Genomic DNA, 21,461 nt, shown 5'->3' with positions numbered 1-21,461 from the left:
AGAAAAACAGGGGAAAAAAAAACCCACAAAGATGGCTAGTCATGTAAATTTTCCAGCACCAATCAGCTCAGAGATCTATCCAGCAACGCTTACAGAATTACTCTTAGATCTCAGTCCAATCATTGGGAACTTCTGTTATTAAAAAAAAAAAAAGAAAATTCAAGGGATAGGGGAAAAACAATCCTAAAAGATGGGTACATTGAAATTTGAAGAAAAAGGAATACAGAAAAACAAAAATACGAAGGAACAATGACTGTTAAGCCCCATCTCCTCCCCAGCATGCTCTTCAATAATGGTATTTTGAATAAAAATAATTTATCTTCTACATATATAACTCAAGGCTCAAAGCTCATTTGCATAAGACTGTCTTCATTAGTGGAGATTGATTACTCAATGCTCCAAACCTACATGAAGGGCCAAGTTGGCAAGAACTTAAAAGAGAAGAGGGATCCTGGTCTTCTAGCTTCCAGTTTTGAGAAAGAAGACACATGGTTCCATATTTCTTCAGGTCCTTCGAGAGAGAGAAAAACTCTGATAACAAGTCAACATGTAAAGGAACCAGAACCTCAATCATGTTCCATCCTCAGCATAATACCCTAAAGAGTTTGGGGAGTTTTCCCTTGGGTGAGATCTGACTCTTTCTTCTGGTTCAGCTGAAACATCTCACTCCCAATGGAACTCATTTACTCTATGTATTGTCTGGTTTATTCTCATCTGTATCCTTTCTCTGATTTCTGTTTGCTATCAGTTTGGATAAATGGGTTTATTTGCTATTTGTTTTATATGTATGTATGTATATATATATATATATATATATATATTTTTTTTTTTTTTAAGAACTGGTATTTGGTGAAAAAAAGAGTCAAACCTTGGATATATAGTGCCCCAAGGCACTCTTTCCCCATTAAGGAATAGTGATCAGTAGATTAGCTTAAACCTAAAAATTATTTCCCCATGACTAACAATAATTCGATGAGCAAATAAATGTAATTCTAGCCCAGTATTCCCCTTTCTCTGAGGAGAACCACAGTGTTTTGTGGCCAACGTCTAAGCCCAAATTCCTGCTTCCCCTCCTAGCAGGAATCAAAGTTTCCCTGGAAGAGAGCGGGTAGAAAAGACTCTACATGTCTCTCTATTCATGCCTCCCTTCACTTCACACCTGGACAAACCCATATGGACACACATAACTTGCATGAGCAGCATAACTTATACCTATGCAGAAAGAGATCATTATTCAGTACTGGTTTGAGGCTACTGGGGACCTTTTTTTCCCTCACATTATGGATACTCTGAAAAGCTTCCATCTAGGACACATTTGTAATTAAGTGTGGAATATCATTTCAAGATAAACTTGAGTTGGTCCCCTTTAGCAAAAAAAAAAACAAACAAACAAAAAAAAACAAAACAAAACAAAACAAAACCGCGCAGTGGATACAGCACTGATGCCCCACACCGTACTAAACTCTAGGCATACGAAGAAAGTAAAAAACATAATTTCTGCCCTCCTGTAGCTGACATTCTAATGGAGGAGACAACATTGCAAACCACAGTGTTCATACAAGACCTATACAGTGTAAATGAGAGATAATCTTAGAGGGAAACCACCAACAATGGATTAGAGGGATTGGGGAAGGGACTGGGAAAGGCCTTTTACAGATGTAGGAATTAAACTGAGTCTATAAAGAAGCCAGGAAAGAAAAGAGGTGGAGGTAATGTGGGAGAACAGTTCAAAGGTATAGAGTCAGAAGATTCAGTGTCACATTCAGAAAAAACAGCAAAAAGGTCAGTACAGATGAATCATAAAGTGGAAGAAAGAAAAATGAAAGAGGAAAGGAGAGGTAGTAAGGAACCATTTTTTTTAGATGTCCCCAGGGAAGAGTTCAGCAATACAAACTGGAAATTTTTCTAAAACAATCATCAAAGGATTCAGAATTTTTTATTTGAATGCAACCATACAAGACTTCCCTAAATATTTAACATGCACCTCTAAGGCTTTCCCAGCCTCTTTCCAAATAACTCATTAGTGAGTAAATCAAAGTCCTTTTTAGTAAAATTTACATCTGGGCTGCTCCTGTCTTTCTACCCAGAAAAGCATTCCCTAATAACTCAATTCAACAAATATTAAATTAAGTACCAGTGCTCTAGGAATGCTATGTTGAGAACAGCTGTTAGGACTCTAGAAGAAAAAAAAATGAAGGAAAAATACTGACCACATGGAAAATATATAATTCCCCAATTTGAACCACAAGATGGTATTATAATCTCAGCCAACAGAAATTTAATTGCTATAACTACTAAAAGGTTTTAATTTGATATCAATCAGGGAAATTAAAGCTGGGCCTTGAGCTCCCAGATCTGGAACACTTTGGGAATGTTATTGAGATATTTTTCATGTGCTTGGTAGGAGAAAAAGAAATAAAAGAACATTAATAAAATATCAATAAAATACACAGAATAGAGAAGAAAGAAGTTCAGAAGAAAATACAAACCAGCAGGACAGTGTTGGATTATTGTATTAAATTATATGTATATTTCTCTCTCTCTCTCTGCATATATATGTATACCTATATAATAAATATATATAGTTGTATGTAATAGATGTAACTAGCTGTATGTAGTAGATATTTATGGTTTCACATAAAGTATAGTCCTCTCTTTCTGTCGTCTGTCCACAGAAATGTTCAGGCTTGTTGATGTTTGTAGACCTCATAATAATTTGGAAAAAAAAAAAAGGAAAAAAAAAGAATTTAAGATATTTTTCACAGCTGCAATTTCATCATAATTTTGGCAAGGTAGAAGGGTCAAACAAGAGACTGTGGGGACCCAGAAATGAGTCATTGTCCTAGCAGTCCTTATCATAAACCCTCAGCTGAAAGAAGTCTCTTTTACATATATAATTTTTTGTCAATTTGAATTCAGCTATGTTATTCATGTTTCTACTCTATAATCATCTTCAAGATTTCTTTTTAAAATACTACCACTCTACAGTTCAGCTGGTCTGACACCTGACCACAGTCCCTTTTGTTTTCTGGGAACAGATTTCCAAGTACAGTTGTCTGATAGGCTCACCAGACCACAGCTGGCTTTCTGGCATCCCACTTTGTGCTAAAACAAGAAGATTCCAAAGTCTGACTAAGTTTCATATCACAAGGGAAAAGGAACATAAGGGTGTGTTCTTACTTGCTGGTGATTGTGTTCTTACATGAAGAAAACAGCAGCTTCTCTAGGCCAATGATAAGTTAAAGGGGATCTATCTTCCCACATGTAGGAGTGGGGTCAGTCCTAGTCACTCCCCACAGAAGGCCTGGTCCATTCTAGGTTTCTCTAAAAAAGAATCAGGAATCAAAATTTCAAGCTTGGCCATGGCCACCAGAATAGTTCAGTCTTTTAAGCAAAATCTTCTTGTCAGGAATCCCTAACCCAGGGTATATGAACTTTTTATGTATGTGTGTGTGTGTGTGTGTGTGTGTGTGTGTGTAAAATATATATGTAGAGATGAATATATAGATAACTATTTCAATGTAATTGATTTCCTTCATGATCCTATGTATTTTATTTCAAACATTTTAATACATTATTCTAAGAAAAGATGAATTGACTCCACCAGACTGCTAAAGGTGCCCATGAAACAAAAAAGGCTAAGAATTTAGCCACGATTTGGACCAAGTTGTTTACCTGCCGCTCTTCCAGACCAGAACTAGACTAGAATTAGATCAGAACCATTAGGACTAAAGACAAGCCTAATAACCCTAACACCATCTTCATCCTGGCAATCAGCTGTATCTTTTCAAAGGACAATTGATCTATTATGGCACAAGATGACAGGATGAAAAGGTTATTTTAGTTTGAGGAATTGGGGGTGGGGGGGAGAGAATGGGATTGTTGTATATGTGTAAGTGTAAGTGTATTTTGTTGCTGTTGTTAAAATATTCTATATTAATTCACCATTATCCTTGATGACTAAAGTAGTAAACCCAAAAAAGTGATAAATCTAAAAGAAAGGGAAAGATGAGGTATTAGCCAACAAGGAATATTCTTTAATCAAAGCACTATTAGATGAGGTACATGGATATGGTATAGACATGGCATTTGAAAAAATCTATATTACAGAGAGCTGGAATTCTTAATAAAATCTCAGGGAGCCCAATAGTTTCTGGATAATATGGAAACTGGAAGAAGAGAATGTACCATTTTCTGACCCTAGTACTTTTCATGAGCACAGTATTGCCCTGAAAGGACAGTGGTTATTGAGTCACCCATGAGTCTAATGATATAGTATCAAGGTCAGCAGAGGTCGGGAATGGTTGAGGGTGGAGTTTCTCCACTACTTCCTCCAGGGCCCTCAGTCTTTTATCTTTATGAAAAAGGGGTTATACTAAATCAGCGGCTCTCAACATTTTTTGTTCCACAAAATTCTTTCAACAGCAACAACAAAATGTGTTGTGATCCCCAGATGGTAATTTGATATGCTATTCATATTATTTTTCCAGACTTATTCATTAAATGCTTATAAACTTAAAATGATACTTTTACCCTCCCAAAAAAGCTCCAAATTAAAATTGACATTACATAATAACAAAACACAAAATTGTATTCTACCTAAAATTACTAAAACTAAATATGAAATGTAAAACTAATTAAAAAATAATTATAAATGTTTTATGTGGAATATTCTATAAGAATTAAAAAAAGAAATCTAGCAAAACCTCATATGTCTACCATTATCTGAAAGACTTCATTTTTTTATTTTACAAATTTTATTGAATATAAATAATACTTTAATGCAATGAGTTACAACTTGGAAGATGTTTAACATTATAATCGTATATAAATTTAATTTCAATTTTGGACTTTTTTGTTTGAATAAATGTTTGCAATCTTGCCTCAACACCAGACAAACATAGTCTTAAATCTGGTTCCACATTGAGTTTATTTCTATGTTTTGATTTAAAATAAGAAGCAATATAGGGTTTGTTTCTGTAGAACATTTGTGACGATCTGTGATGGTTTCAAGATGGCTTGTAAAGCACATGCCCAGCATTCACGGTTTTCAAGCAGTCTGACATTTGTGTTTCATAATTATACAACTGATGAGCTAGGAATGCAGCTAACAGAAGGGAATGAGAAAGCTACCCTGGCACAATATATGCGTAATACAAATGATAGCATGAGCATGCATCTGACTCTTCATTGGGAATTGGTTTGCTTTAGAATGTTGAAGTCTTGTAGTGGTTTGGACACAATTTGATGGCAGGTTGAGAAACTGAAAAAAACACATGCTTACTCAGAAGCAGTCAGAGTTTGATGTAATTGATGTGCAAATACCAAAATCATTGTGTGAATGACCATGACAGTTTTGAATCACTGTACAAACAAACCTATACTGCTTCGAACATGTACATTCTTGGTATCACAAGGAAAAATACAATTGTGACATAATCAGGTAATTATTTACTGCTTAAGGTGCCATTAAAGGATTTTTAGTATAAATCTGTTGGACCATTGCTGCAAACCCCCAATTGCTTCTCAAACCACTAAATGGGAGCCACTTAAGTAGATGATCTCAAAGTCCTGCCTCATATTCCTTACCAAGTCCTCATTTCCATGCTCTCTCAACACATCTTCCATGAGGAATATACCATGTCCTAATCCCTCTACTCTTTTCTGTTTTCTCTACTCATATCAGCCTTGACAACTTGAGCTTCTCTCTTTGAACCACACAACAGCAAGTCACTGATTGAAATTAACGGATTTGTCTCATGCCATATATAACAACTGATTAATGAAAAAAGTATCTCAACAAAACTATTTTTTCTAGTATTGCTATGGATACTCCAATAACATTAAATGTTCAGTATTAATATATGTACCTGCATTTAATAAGCAAATAACTCTTGTTCATCCACCAGCAAGAAAGAGGAATTTACCTATGTTACAATGATTAACCAATATTTCATGTGTGGACCAATATTTCAAAATCAGTCTAGAGTTGGGAAATTGGTTTTGTCAACTACTTGTTTTAGATATAGTTTAAGGACCTCTCTATACTTGGGGCCCCCTCTCCCAACATGATGAGAAAGAATCTTAACAAAACTCCATTTCTTTTTCTCTAATATTGTTATTTATACTCTAATAACATTAAGTGCTCAGTGTTGATATATGTACCTGTATTTCACAAGCAAATAATCTGTTTTCTTGTTCATCCACTAGCAAGAAAAGAGGAATTTACCTATTTTACAACGTACGGCCAACATTTCAACCTCAGACTAGAGTTGGAGAGTTGTTCTTTCAGACATAGTTTAAGGTATAGGATAAACAATGCTTATATTACAAAAGTCCTTGCCCTCAACTCTCAGAACCAACTTGCACAGGAAGTTTTATGTGAAATGTTCAGCAATATGCTCATATTCAGGAAACAGCTATTTTGTGGGCTCTCCAGATAGATTCTCTCCAAGTTTGAAGCTCCCTATCTCAAGACCAACTGAAATAGCAATACATTTCAAAAAAAAAAAAGAGCTATCAACAATGCAAATGCTACTTATTTGTAACTTAAGAGAAGTAGAAAAAACAAAATAATGAACTTTCCATTAACATTGTTGTTGATGCTATGTTTTTATTATTATTAATAAACCCTTTGACTTTTAAACAGTTATTCTAGGCCAAGCCTGAAGGAGTTCCAAGGTTTTAAAAGGCAGTGAGCACTCATGAAATGTAAAACACAAAACCAACTTTATTAAAACAGGATTAAAAAGAACCATTTAAAAATACAAGATACTTATAAACAATTCCTGATTCCTTAGACAGACTCAATATAGACAGGCAGGAATTTCTCACACAGGCGCAAGAAGTAAGGTGAAGCATCTAACTCCAACTCCCCCTGGACAGGACCTTTTACATCTAAGGCAACAAGGAAGCCAAACAGCCTCCCTGGCCTTTCAAAGGCCCAGCCTATATAAAACAAGTGTTTTCCTTACTACAATTTTTGGGGTTAGGTGATGTGACCATTATTACCCTCATTCTACAAATGAGAGAAAAGAGACGTTTGGTAACTTGCCCTAAACAGAAGTAGTGATAATCCAAAGCCCATTGGTATGGGACTCTTTCCTTATTGGTAGAGATGGCCCTGTCTGGTATGTGGGATGGGGAGGAGTTGGCAGGAGCAAGAAAGTTACAGCCTTCTTCATTCCTCTTCAGGACCCTTCAAGCTTCAGGTCTTCTTCGAGATTCAAGTTGCTTCACACGCTTCTGGCTTCCAGCTTCTAGAGGGATGATGGAAGAAGCCAACCCCACTTCAAGTTGCTGAAGGAAAGTACTCTGGGGAGAGGAGACATGAGAGAAGCCAGCAGTCTCCATGATGGCCATGTCTCCAACTTGCTACACTAGAAACTTCAGGGAGTTTCCCTTTGGGTAAGATCAATGACTCTCTCTCTTAGTTAAGATGAGTGATCTCACTCCCAAGGGGACAGATCCTTCACTCTGTGTTGTCTGGTATATATCCTCCTATGTATACCTTCTCTGATTTCTGTTTTGCTACTGATTTGGTTAATAGGTTTCTTTGCTATTCACTATGTGTGTTCACTGTGGAACTGGTATTTTGTGGGAAAGGGGTTGACCCTTGAATATAGAGCTTGGGGTCCCCTTAACAAGACACAGTGACCAGAACTTAGATTGAACCCAATCATATCCCCTCCTAGACTAACAATAATTAAGGGAGCAGATAGAGATACTCAGATACCCCTTTCTCTGAGGAGAACAGAAGCTTCTGGCCCCTAGTTCCTATTTCCCTTCCTAATCAGAAAAGGGTGGAGGGAGAAGAGGCTAAAACTGTCTATTCTGCCTCTTTTCAAAATTCACAACGACAGCTCTTGCCACAGGTGGGCCTCTCTATATTTGGGGCCCTCTCTCCCCACAAGATAAATTCAGGCTTCGAGAATTTTGCTTTGGTGCTTCAAAAAACAAAGAAATCCATTCAGATTTCCCACCAGGACAGGTATCCTTTTAAAAGTCTGCTTAATTCAAGTTAAAGAAAGTAGAAATAATTATTCTAAATTATTTTCAAAACAAAGTAGAATCTATCTCAGATTTCATGTATAGATTGCCAAACCACTACACTGCTGAAGGTGGAAGAGTCTTCAAAGATAAAATAAAATCCACAATAAGCTAGTTTTTTAAAGCATAGTATTAGAAACCTGATATAGAATCTGAAACTCTTAAGTATTGTAAGGCCTATCTTCAACAATTTGTTGAGGCCTCTTAAATGGGGAAGAGAAAGACTAGTATGAGTAAAGAGGAATTGTTTCCTCTTTGACCAAAGATCTAAGCACATGGTTGTACTGGAGACGGCTTTGTTCTTTATTTTATTTTTAACCCCAAAGAGAGTAGCTGACACTGTAATTATAAAGGATATTGTCAAATTTAGTATCATTTAGTGAAAACTACTCTTTTACTCACAAATAATGGTTAGGTGTTTTTTCCCCCATAGATACTAAGGAACATACATATGGAACCAAACTGCTATTAAAAAGAAAACAAAACAAACAAACAAAAAGGCCTTCAGCAGAATACCTACAGTAACAAACATGAAAGACACATATTTTAAAAGGAAAAAAAATGGCAAGAAACAGATTTTTACTTTGGGAATATGAAGAAAGCAAAATGTATTTTTTAAAGTTATGCATCTAATTCAAATACTTCATATACACTCTAAAAAGCTGACCTTAGGTAAGCTCTGACATTTAAGACACAGAAAAAAGAACAAAATCCAATACAAAGTTATGGAAGCCAAGTTAAACATAAACTAGTTAGGTTATTTCCTGTTTGGCAAATGCCCAAATATATGGTTCCAACTATGTCTCCATGAATATGTGCCTCTTCCTGCCCTCAAATGTGACTAACTCATTTTCTATATCTCTATTTTTATGACTTAAAATCTATAAAGACAAATAACCATAAGATCCTTTGCTCCCAACTTTCTCATGGGATACAGTATTCTTTCAAAGTTACTGAAGCATTTGAGTATGAGTATAAATGCCTATTCCACATCTCAAAATACTTCTTCATCTTTGGTCATTTTCATTTTCTCCTCCTTTTCTCCAGTTTCTGAGGAATAGATGTGCTTTCTACTTCCCAAGGGGAGCTTCTCCACTTATGTCCTTAATCTCTTCCCCTCCCATCTCCCCTGGAAGCCTGATTCTCCATCATTCTGCCTTCTCTCATCTTTACTCTCTCCTTCTCCAACTACAAATATGCCCACACCTTTCCTGCCCTTTTAAAATCTTGAAATTCTCACAAATTATCATTATCTCTTCTCTCTTTCACAAACAATCTCCCAGATTTGTTGTTTATGCATGTTGGCTCCATTTCCTCACCTGGAAACTCACTCCTCATCTACAACCTAATTTATAAGTCCACCCAGATGAAACTGTTCTCTGCAAGATTAATATTTTATCTTTTCACTAGTAAATCAAATGGTCCTTTCTACACCCTACTTGACATACACATCTGTAGCTTTTGACATTGTTGACTACCCCCTCTTCCTTGATGCTCTCATGCTCTCTCCTCTCCTCCCTTGGTGTGTGGCACATAGATGGGGGGAGGGAAGGAGGGAGAAAGGGAGGGAGAGAGAAGGGGACAGAGAGAGAGAGAGAGAGAGAGAGAGAAAGTCTTGACATACGCCACTGTCACTTCCCCTCCCCAATATAGAACCCTAACAAATACCATCAGGCAAAACAAAGTAATACTTTGACTATGTCAGTCAATAGTTAAGAGTCATTTATTAAGTACCTACTATGTGCCAGATACTGTGCTAAATGCTAGAAATAGAAAAAAGCAAAAGGCAGTCCCTGCTCTCAAGAAGTTCCCAGTCTGATGAGGGAGGCAACAGAAAAACAACTATGTACAAACAACATATATAAGGATAAACTGGAAATAATCAACAGAGGGAAGGCACTAACATTAAGGAAGATCTGCAAAGGTTTCTTATATAAATATATTCATACATAAATATAATATGCATACATGTATAAAATATGTGAAATACATGTAAAAATGTACAAAAAATGCCTTATTCTACAGCAGTAGTCCACCATCTCCCTACCAAGAGGCACAAGGCATGCTTCACCATCAAGCCTCTGAAATCACAACTGCTTACTATATTGACCAAATCTGCAAAGTCTTTCAAAATGGTTTCTTTTACATTATCTCCCTTGGCTTTCATGACACTGCACTTTCCTGGCTCTCCTACCTATTTGGCTACTCCTCAGTCTCCTTTGCTGGATCATCCTCAGTTCACACAGACTAAGAGAAAGGGTCTTCTAAGACCTTCTCTCTAGGTGAATTCATTAGTTCTTATACTTTCTATTATTTTCTCTATCCACATGAATCTTAAATCTATATATCTAGCCTTAGCCAACTCTAGTCCTACATCATCAACTGTCCACTGGATGTTTTCATTGGTTCCTCAAAATCATCATGTCCAAAATGGAGCTAATGATTTTCCCTATGAAATTATCCTCCAGCTTCCCTCTTTCTCTTGAGGTTGTTGTTCAGTCACTTCAGTCATGTCCAACTCTTCATGACCCCATTTGGGGTTGTCTTGGCAAAAATACTGGAGAGGCTTGCCATCTCCTTCTCCAGCTCATTTTACAGATGAGGTAATATAGGCAAACAGAGTTAAGAGACTTGCCCAGGATCACACAGCTATTAAGTGTCTGAAGCCAGATTTAAACTCCAGAAAATCAGTCTTCTTGACTTCAGGCGGGGCACTCTGTCCACTATGCCTCAATGTCTTGAGGACATCACCATTATTTTCAGTCACCATCATTCACAACTTTAAAGTCATCTTTCTCTCTCTGTCTGTCTGTCTCTCTCTGTCTCTCTGTCTCTCTGTCTCTCCCTGTCTCTCTCTCTTTCTTTCTCTCTCCACTCCCTCCCCCCCTTACTTTTCATGTCTAATCAATTGCTTAGTCTTCTCAATTTCATGTCCAGAACATATCCCTGTTCTCTCCATTCATACAGCTACAAACCTAGTTCAGGAATTTTCACTTCTTTTCTGGATTATCGAAACATCTTCTGTGACAGAACCAATATGTACCAGCAGCTCCCCTCCTCCAACATGGGTTAGGCTAGCTTTTCCCTAAAAGGCAACAAAGCCAGGGCTTGATTGTGCCCAGGGGGTGGGACAAAGCTCAAGCTGTACCTCACTAGATGTAGCTTCCTGAAAGCCTCTCACTCTATTGATATAGCTTCCTTATCACCTAAGCACATAAGAAGAGCTGTCCAAGTGGAGTTAGTGTCCTTTAAACTTGGTTTATGTCCTAAGACCACATGAGTCACCACACCATGACCTGTTGACCAGTCATGCAGAGAGAAGGGGGGGACCCTCCCCCACCACTCCCCACACCCAGTCCTCAGCTAAGTGAAATTATATTTGTTAAATATCCTGTCTACATTAGGACTAAATAAAACACCTTTTGTTCAGTAACTCAAAAGGTGTTATTTCATCTCATCATCAAGTCTGAACTAACAAGATACCAGCCTGTATTAGGCAGACTCCTAACACCTTCTTAATTGATGTCCTTACTTCATTTTCCTGCTTAAGAATCCCTCCAGGGGCATAGTGAATATTTAACTATCTGCTAACTGGACATACTTTGAAGTTTAATCTGCATTATTATTAACATTTCCCCCATCACTTTTTAAAGTCTAATAATCAATAAAACAATAAACCAAGCCCTGATTTGTAGTGTTCAGTGATTTTGACATGTAAATGCTCATGTTGAAAATTTAACAATCAGCTCTTGGATGTCAGAGCTGACTCCACAATACACATTGAGCGGTTCCCTTTTATCTCTAAGATAAAATGCAAACTCATCAGCTTAGAATTTAAATCCTTTCACAACTTGGCTACAGATTTTATTTTCATACTCTTTTGTATTATTATACTTCATGTTCCAGCCATAGCCTGCTTACTATTTGCCAAACTCAGCATTCCATCCTATCTGTCTGTGCCTGAAACGCATTCCCTTCTCACCTCTGCCTCTTAGAATCTCTCACTTCCTTGAAGGCTCCGTTTCAGTTACTACTTTCTCTGGGAAGCTTTCTCGGATCTTTTTGGTTGCTTCTCTGACCTCCTCCTTAAATTCCCTTCTATTTATTGATCTGTGTACATATATATCCCCAGGAGAAGAGAAGCTCCTTGAGGGAAGGAATTGTTTCCCATTTTTTGCCTTTGTATCCCCAGGACCTAGCATACAGACTAAGAGCTGGAAAGGACCTCAGGGGTTTTCCAGTCCAGCCCTGTCTTCCGAAGACCATTCAAATGGAAACATTCCGTTTCCTACCGGCATGGTGCTGGTAGACTGTCCAGATTTCACAGGCACACAACAATGAAGCCGGCACAACAGCTGCAATAGCTGAGGAAGAGTCTGAAGATTGCCTGGCAAGATAGGCACCAGACACTGAGGTCCTTTCTCATGCTAAACTGCCGAACATTCAAACTCTACTACACATAGCCCAAATGCCAAACATACATTTACTAAAACACTATTTTATGAAGAACTCACACAAGGCAAGCGCTCACAGGGAGGTCAGAAGAAACAGGACAACGACACTGTCAAGGTCTCTTTGAGGAACTTTAGTATTGACTGTGAGACAGGGGAGACACTGGCATGGGACTGCCCAGCATGGCATGCTGTATGAGCAAAGCAGGACTGCAGTGGTTCAAAGGAAAAGTGAGATGAGCACATCTAGAGACATCTCCATCCCAAATGTTCAGACAGACTATTTGTGCCTGACCTGTGGCAGAGCTGGGATTGATACCTCAGTGCTCTGGCTCCAAACTCAGTACTTTTGCCACAACACTACACTTCCCTCCCCACACACATAGTAGGTGCTTTATAAATGTTTGTCAAATTGAACTGAATGCAACAATTATCTTCCAAGTAGTAATTTGCTGGTTTATGGCAGTTGTCATTTCCCTCTCCAAGAGTCTAGCCTATTGTAATTAATGAGCAAACCACAAAGAGCTAATAAACAAGGAACACCATGACAAGTTGGCAATTGGGCCAACTCTACAACCAATCTGTGCATCAATTGTCTGAATCTATTGTGAGGCAACCTGACCCAATTTCTGATGTAGCTGATGAGCCTGGCTGCTTAGAAAGGAATGAAGGCAGATAACTCTCTCACTCCTCTCAAAAGGATTCATTTCTTTTGTTCCCTTCCTCCCCACTTATGCCCTCAAAATCAAAAATGAGAATCAAGTTCTGTCAGTAGAAATAAGTTCTCTTTAAAACTGTTGATCCAAAGTTGCATCCTTGGCAATTTCTGATAAGTACATAGAAAGAGAATATGGTCCTCTTTCTACGAAAGTCATCTCAAGAGCTTTTAAAAATTAGTTTATACTAATTAGCCTTGGTAAAGTTCATCATCGTTATTGTTATTTGAGTCAACAAACATTTATTAAACTCCTACCATGTGCCAAGCATTGGGGATACAAAGAAAGACAAAAAAAACAGTCTGTTTTCAAGGAGCTCATAATATAACGGGGACAACAACATACAAACAATTATGTACAAAGAAGATGTATACAGGATAAATTGGGGTTAGTCTCAGAGGGAAGGCACTAAGATTAAGGAGGACTGAGTAAGGCTTCTTGCAGAAGACAGGGCTTTATCTGAAACCTGAAGGAAGCCAGGGAAATGAGGAAGCAAAGATGAGACTGGGTTTCCCTTTCTCACCCAGGATGGAAGTACAGCAGACACTCACAGGCCAATCCCAAAAGTGATTAGCTGGGAACCTTTAATTTGATTTATTTTGTCCCACCTGGGTCAGTTCATCCCTCCTTAGACAACCTGGTAGCCCTCTGCTCCTGAGGGTTCACCATATGCTGCCAGCCTTAGCCCTATTGTAGCCCAGACTCTCAAGCTCAAGCAGTCTACCAACCTCGGGGTCCTCAGTAGCTCTATGCCTGGCTTTTGGTAAAGTTTAAAAAGCTCTCCATGTTTTCATAGCGATATTTCAAAATATCAGAGGTTTGGTTAATAAATTTGTATTCTTTTAGAGAAAGCATTTCTTTAAAAAGCATCACAGTCTCTGTTCCTAATCAAACTGAATTATGAGGAATATGTAAGCTACCATCTTTAGCCAAAGACTTTTCAAGACTTGTTCATTTCTGCAGTACCAACTGCCTGTGTAATTTTTAGTAAAAGTCTCCCACCAAAGTTTGAAGTTTAAAAAAAAAAACAACTTTGCAAAGGCCATGGCCTACCTTGGAAACCAAGTTTTAAAAATATTTCCTAGAAACCACAAAACAGTGGGTTTTATTTTGCTGAATATACAGACGGTTGGGGTAGGACGGGAGAGGATCAAGGAAACAAATAGTTGCTCTTTATTGAAAAAAAAGAAAGAAAGAATATCTCAACAAATATATAACAAGGCCATAGACTAGGGGAATTATTTTACTCCATATAATGTTAACCCAGAATACATTGAATTTTGTCTTTTAAATCAGTAACAAATGCACCTCACATAGCATTTCAAGCTGTTGAAATTTTTTTTATCCACTATAGTGGTTATAAAGAGAGAAATCATTGTCGTTTCTAGCCATACAATAAGCTATTAGTTGTAAGCACAGCTGGTTCTGCCAAGAACAGCAGGAACAGTGGTTTACTGTGTAAAAATGGACTTGAGTATTGGAGGAGCCAGAGGAAAGAGAACACAGCTGAAATTCTTGATGTGGTCAGGAAAAAAAAAGCAAAATCTCTCACATGTGACTGAAGTTTCTGTCAGGTTGGCACAGAGGATTCAGCTATCACTTCTGCTGATAGGTTCCAATGAATCTAACTGCCCAACCATATTTTAGCAGACGAGCAAAATTTTCACCAGTTCTCATCATTATTCCACTGAAGATGTTTAAAGTTAAGTATAAATGCCTCAGGTCATAATTTCAATAAAATATATTTGTACTTCCTTGTGACCTAATTTCTTGGAGACACTGCCCATCAATTTTTCAGGTCATGAGCATAGGTAGCCTAAGCTACATATTTCATAATGAAAGTAGCCTACATATTTTACAATGAAAAAAGCAAAGAATAGTGCTCACTGAAGTGCTGCTATTTTCCATACAGAGAAACTGAGGTAAGTAATAAAGCAGGTGACTTTGAAACTATTACTAAGCATAAATTAAGCTAAAAGCAGAATTGGCAAGGAAAATAAAAAATTACATTGCAGTGCTAATAATTACTATCCTTCCATTTGATCTTGGGTGTCTTTGAAATTAGACAAACACCACACATCTCTTTATTGTACCAAGGGATCAACAGCCCCCCGGCAGTGGAAGCTGCACTAAGAGAATACACCAAAGTTCAGAAACAGCACAAGCTTAGGACAAAACTGTTAAGTCCAAGACATTCTCATAATCTAGTCAGGTGGCAAAACCCCAAACATAAGTAACCTCTAATAAGCCCATCAAAAAGTCCTGAATTATATTTGCTATATATTCTGGTCATTTAGGGTTTTTTGAAGGATTTATGGCTCCCTTGAACCACAGATCTGGATGGGATCCGCCTCTGCTCAGATGCCTCATCACACTTTTCTTGAAGGCCTCAAAGGAGAGGAAGTCCACATTTCCCAGCTCCTGCAAGATATTCCTTCTACTTTTGGTATTGTTGAGATTTTTCTTCATATCAATGCTCAACTTGCTTCTTTGCAAATTTTACTCATTGATCCTTCTGGCTGTACTCTCTAGGACCCAGCAGAACAAGTCTAATCCCTCTTCCATGTGACAAACCTTCAGATACATAAAGATAGCTATCATGTTCCAACAATTCTCTTCTCCAAGCTTAACACCCCCAGTTCCTTCAAGTGATCCCCATATGACATAAATTTGAAGCCCTCTAACACCGTGTGCACCAGGGGTTGCATTCTTCTGAATGCCAGTCAGCTTATAAATATCTTTTCTAAAACACGTCACCCAAAATTAAACATAATACTTCAGGTGTGGTCTGAACAGGGCAGGGTACAGGTTGACCATCACCATCATATTCCTGAGAAGTTATGCCATTCTTGATGTAGCCAAAGATCTCATTAGCTTTTTCTCGGTTGTCAGGTTTATGTCTATTTACCATAGACATCTGAAGCTCAACATATATAAAACCAAATTCCATATCTTTTTCCAAAAACCCACCCCTCTTCCCAATTTCTGTCAAAGGCTCTAGCATCCTTCCAGTCTCCCAAGTTTGTAACCTCGGTATAACTGTCAACTCTCAATTCTCTCTCACCCTACATAGCCAATCAGTTGACATATATTGACATTTCTACATACACTGTGTCACTTTAATTTTTGCCACACTCAACATTCATATAGTTACTTCCTTAGTTCAGGCCCTCATCATCTCTTGCCTAAGCAGCAGCAACATCGTCCCAATCAGCATGCCTTCCTCAGGTCTCTCCTTGCTACAATTCATCTTCCATCTAATTGGCAAAATAATTTTCCTTAAGTGAAGGCCTAACCACATTATGCCCCTACTCAGTAAAATTGGGTGATTCCCCACTACCTCTTGGATCGTATATAAACTCCTCTGGTTTTAAAAAACATTCCAGTAGCACTTTATATTACTGTCCTTCCTACACTCCACAACTAGCATAACTGGCCTTTGTGCTTTTCCTCAAACGTGGTCCTCCATCCCCATGCCTTTGCCACTGGCCATCTCACCAAGCCTAGAATGCCTTCTCTCTAATTTCCTTTAAGACTCAACTCAACACCATTATGTATGAAGCCTTTTTTGACTCCTCCAACTACTAGTCCCTTCTCGCCCTCTCTAAAGTATCTGTTTCGTATTTAGGAGGATCAGGACTGCACCTATGATTTCACTGGTAATGGTAACTTCCAGGTAAGGAAACTCCCTCAATAAATACAGGTCGGCACCTTCTCTGCAACTCACTATTTCAAAGAGCTGCCTAGAGTTTGAGAGGTTAAGTGATTCGTCCAATGTCACAAAGCTGGCATATGCCAGAGGTGAGACTTTGGCCCAAGTCTTGTACTTATTTATATATGTAGATGTTGTCTCCTCTAACGGAGGGAAGCTTCTTGAGGGGAGGGGCTATTTAATTTTTGTCTTTGTGTCCCAGCACAAGCATTGTCCTTGTAGTAGATGCTTAATAAATGCTTGTTGATTTGATTGATTAATTGATTGATTGATATCACACTGTTGAGTCATATTGAGCTTGCAATCCCCCAAAACTAAAAGATCTCTTTTGGATAAATTGCTATCTAGCCATGACTACCAGAGTTCATTTGTGGAGTTCATTTTTTTGAACCCAAGTGTATGACTTAACATTTATCCCTGTCAAGCATCTTCTCATTTGATCCAGTCCTATGCTCCAGCTTGTTGAAATCTTTTGGGATGTTGTCTCAGGCATCCAGTGTTTTAGCCATCCCTCCCAGCTTCGTGTCATTTCCAAATATAATAAGCATGCTATATAATCCTTTATCAAAATAATTGATAAAAATATTAAACAGAACAAGAAGAAGCCCAGATCCTTGTGACACACCACTAAAGACTTCTTGCCAACTTGATTTTGCAACCAGTTGTAAAGACCTCTAATCGTGCTATCTCCTAGGCTGCAACTTCCCATTTTTTTTTCACAAGAATAGTATGAAATACTGTGTCACATGCTTTGCTAAAATCTAAAGCATTTATATCTTTGGGGAAAGATATTGGTTCAGTAATCCTGACCAAAAAAATGGGGGTAAAGGTTAGTTTTTTTCTTTTCTGGTTAGCTTTTTTATGATCACTGCTTCCTTTTTTTTTTTTTAAGTTCTAAGTTAACTAGCTTTTTAATAATACATAGAACTTTGCCAGGAATCAAAGTCAATCTCATTAATCTATAGTTTGCAGATTCTATTTTCTCTTTCTTTTTTGGGGGAGTGGGTGGGAGGGAGCCTTTGTCCTTTGCCAGTTTGTAGTACCTCTCCCATTCTCTATCATCTTTCAGATATCACTGACAATGGCTCAGCAATCACGTCAACCAGTTCATCTGGTACTTGAGAATGTAGCTCATCTGGGTCAAATGACTTGAATTCTACAAAGGCAGTTATATGCTCTTATTATGTTTTTATTTATCTCGGGTATCAACTCCCTATGAGCCATTTTTTTTTCTGTTCTTTCCAGTGTAAAGATCATTCTCCCTGTTAGAGAAAAAAGAACCAAAATTGGAATTGAGTAGCTCCATCTTCTCTCTTTCATTAGTTGTCATTGTACCATCCATTCCAATCAGCATTCCCATATCTTCTTGTCTGTTTTTCCCAAAGCGGCTTAAAGAAAAAAACTTTTTGTTGATCTTAACTTCACCCAAACTTTTTGTTTGTTTGTTTTTGGTTGTGTGTGTGTGTTTTTTTTTAACCATACTTCCTCCTCTGGCTCTTGAATTATTTCACAAGTACATATTCTCGCATTTTCCAGTTTCTTTTGAATAAGGCATAACCATGCTATATTCCAGTCATGGGTGTCAGTCCACCAAGTCTCAGTGATACCTTTATAGTCACATTTATCTCTGCATTAGGACTTAAAGTTCATCTTGCTTTTTTCTTTCCTATACTTTGTGCATTTGCATATGGACATTTTACTACAAACTTCAATTTTGTATTTTGTCTCCTAAAAACTTCTCAGTATCTCATCAGTCCTATTCTTCTTCCTATATTGTAACTATGGTGTCTAGCTTTGTGGATACATAGATAGTTTTCCTTTTTCCCCTTCCTTTTTAATTTAAAGCCTTCATTATTGGAGCTGAAGATGCCAAGCAAGGACATTCTTCCGAGGCCTTATTAGGTATATTCTATCCCTGACCAGAATCTTGTCATTCTAATGATATAAAGAATGATGTTCTAGAAATCTAAATCTGTTCTTTCTTTCCCATGTCACTGACAGTAAGTTTTTAGAGGGCAATGTTATATCTCCAACACCATGTATATGTAGACATTTAACAAATGTTATTTGAATTAAATTTGAAAAGTAGAATCAACCACATAAATTATTAGAAACATCTATTCCACATATGTATCAAAACTTAATTTATAAAACAAATAACTTCTTTGGAGAAGAACTTTAAATGCTAGTTAAAAATCAAACAAAAGATTACAAAGATCCTCTCTAAAAATCACTTTCAGATGAGAAAATCTTGTTTTTAAAACCCTACCTAATCTGAGAGTAAGATTACGTACTATATATGGTAAACACAGTACATTTAGTTCACAGGTACCTGTATTTATGAATCTTATCATAGGATATTCCATGTTTATTACATAGAATGGAAAAGAAGTTATTAAGAACTTACTATGCACCAAGCATTATGCCAAGTACTAAGGATACAATAGAAAGCCAGACAGTTCCTACTCTCCAATCAATCAATCAATCAACAAATGTATTAAATACCTGCTATAGAGCAGGCACTATATTAGGCACTGGGAACACAAATAGAAAGAATTAAGCAATTGTCTAAGAGATTATAAATGGGGGAGATGAAGTACATATATTAATATATACAGAATAAATATAAATATATTTAAAGTAGTAAAATACGAAGTGGTTTGGGAGGTAGGGCCCTAACATATCAGGGTCAGGAAAGGCTTCATATAGAAGGGGGTACTTGAGCTTCTTCTCCCCAAAGGAAAAGTGGTGAGGAAAGAATGCATTCTAGGCTTGGGCGTGTGGGGAAGGGCAATGCAAAGGCTTGGGGTCAGGAGATGGAATGTTGTGTATGAGGAGCAGAGAGAAGTTTAGCTGGATTGAAGAGTTTGGGAAGAATACCATGTATGTACCATGTAGATGGGTTCAGGTTGTAAAGAGCTCGTATAGCTAAACAGAAGAGCTTATATTTGATCGTAGAGGCAATAGGGAGCCACAGGGGTTGATTGTGCAGGGGAGTGACACGGTCAGATCTGCATGGAAGGAAAAATCACTTTGGTAACAGTCTGTAGGATGCACTGGAATGGGGAGAGAATTGAGGAAGAGAGACTTGGAGGAAGAAGGCTATTGGCTATCACAGTAATCTGAACAAAAGATGATGCTGGCCTAAATTAAGTCAGTAGCTGTACAGGTGGAGACAAGGGGTGAGGTGTGAGAGATACTGTGGGGGAAAAAGCAAAAACAAAAACAAAAACCTTAGTACATGATTGGATATGTGAGGTGAGAGAAAGTGAATTGAGAACCATGCCAAAGTTATGAACCTGAGAGCCTGGAATGATGGCAGAGTCTTTGATATAAATAGAGATGTTTATAAGAAGGATCAGTCTGGGGGAAAAGATAACGAGCTCAGTTTTGGACATGTTGAGTTTGAGATATCAATGGAACATTCGTATTCTTTTTTTTAGGGGGGGGGGACTGGGGTTAAGTGACTTGCCCAGGGTCACACAGCTAGGAAGTGTCTGAGGCCAAGATTTAAACTCAGGTCCTATGCTCTATTCACTGTGCCACCTAGCTGCCCCAGAACATTCAGTTTCAAGTGTTTGATATGTAGTTGGTAATGCAGTACTGAAGCACAGGAAAAAGACTGAGGCTGTTTACATGTGAATCAATGCTTCATCAGCATAGAGATAATAATTAAACTCATGGGAGCTGATGAGGCTACCAAGAGAGAATATAGAGGGAAGAGAAGAGGGTACAGGACAACAGAGCCTTGGGGAAGCCCCCAGTCCAGGGATGTGTTCTGGTTGAGGAGTCAGCAAAAAATACTGAAAAGGAACAGTCAGAAACGTAGGAGAACCAGGAGAAAGTGGTGTTATAAAAGCCCAGAAAGAAGAAAGTATCTAGAAGAAGAGGGTAATTGAGTGTCAAATTCAGCAGAGAAATCAGAAAGGTTGAAGACTGAAAAAAAAGACCATCCAATTCGGCAGTTAAGGGATTTTGGTAACTCTGGAAGAGCAATTCAGCGGAGTGATGAGGTGGGAAGCTAGATTGCAAAGGGCTGAGGAATGAGTGAGAGGAGAGAAAGTGAAGACAATAACCACAGGAGTTTGGTGAAGAAAGGATGAAGAAATATAGGAAGATACTCTTAGGGAATGATAAGGTCTAAAAAGGATCAGGTAGATGGCTCAGTGAATAGAGTACTGGGTCTGGAATTAGGAAGACCTGAGTTCAGATCCAGTCTCAGACCTTTACTAGCTGTGTTGACCTTGAGCAAGTCACTTAACCTCTGTTTGCCTTAATCCACTGGAAAAGGAAATAGTAAACCACTCCAGTATCCTTGCCAAGAAAACCCCATGGACGTTATGGTCCATAGGATCATCAAAAGTCAGATACAGCAGCAACACCAGGGTCTAACAAAGGTTATTTAAGGGAGGAGGAGACTTGGGCATGTTTGAAGGCAGTAGGGCAGGATCCAGTAGATAGGGAGAAGTTGAAGATAAGGAAGAATGAGAGGGCAATTAAGGGGATAGTCTGATGTAGAAGATGGAGGAGGAT

This window comes from Vombatus ursinus, unplaced genomic scaffold (genome assembly GCF_900497805.2).
Source record: "Vombatus ursinus unplaced genomic scaffold, bare-nosed wombat genome assembly UNPS02014841.1, whole genome shotgun sequence".
NCBI lineage: Eukaryota > Metazoa > Chordata > Mammalia > Diprotodontia > Vombatidae > Vombatus > Vombatus ursinus.
Note: the sequence above shows the minus strand (reverse complement) of the source record.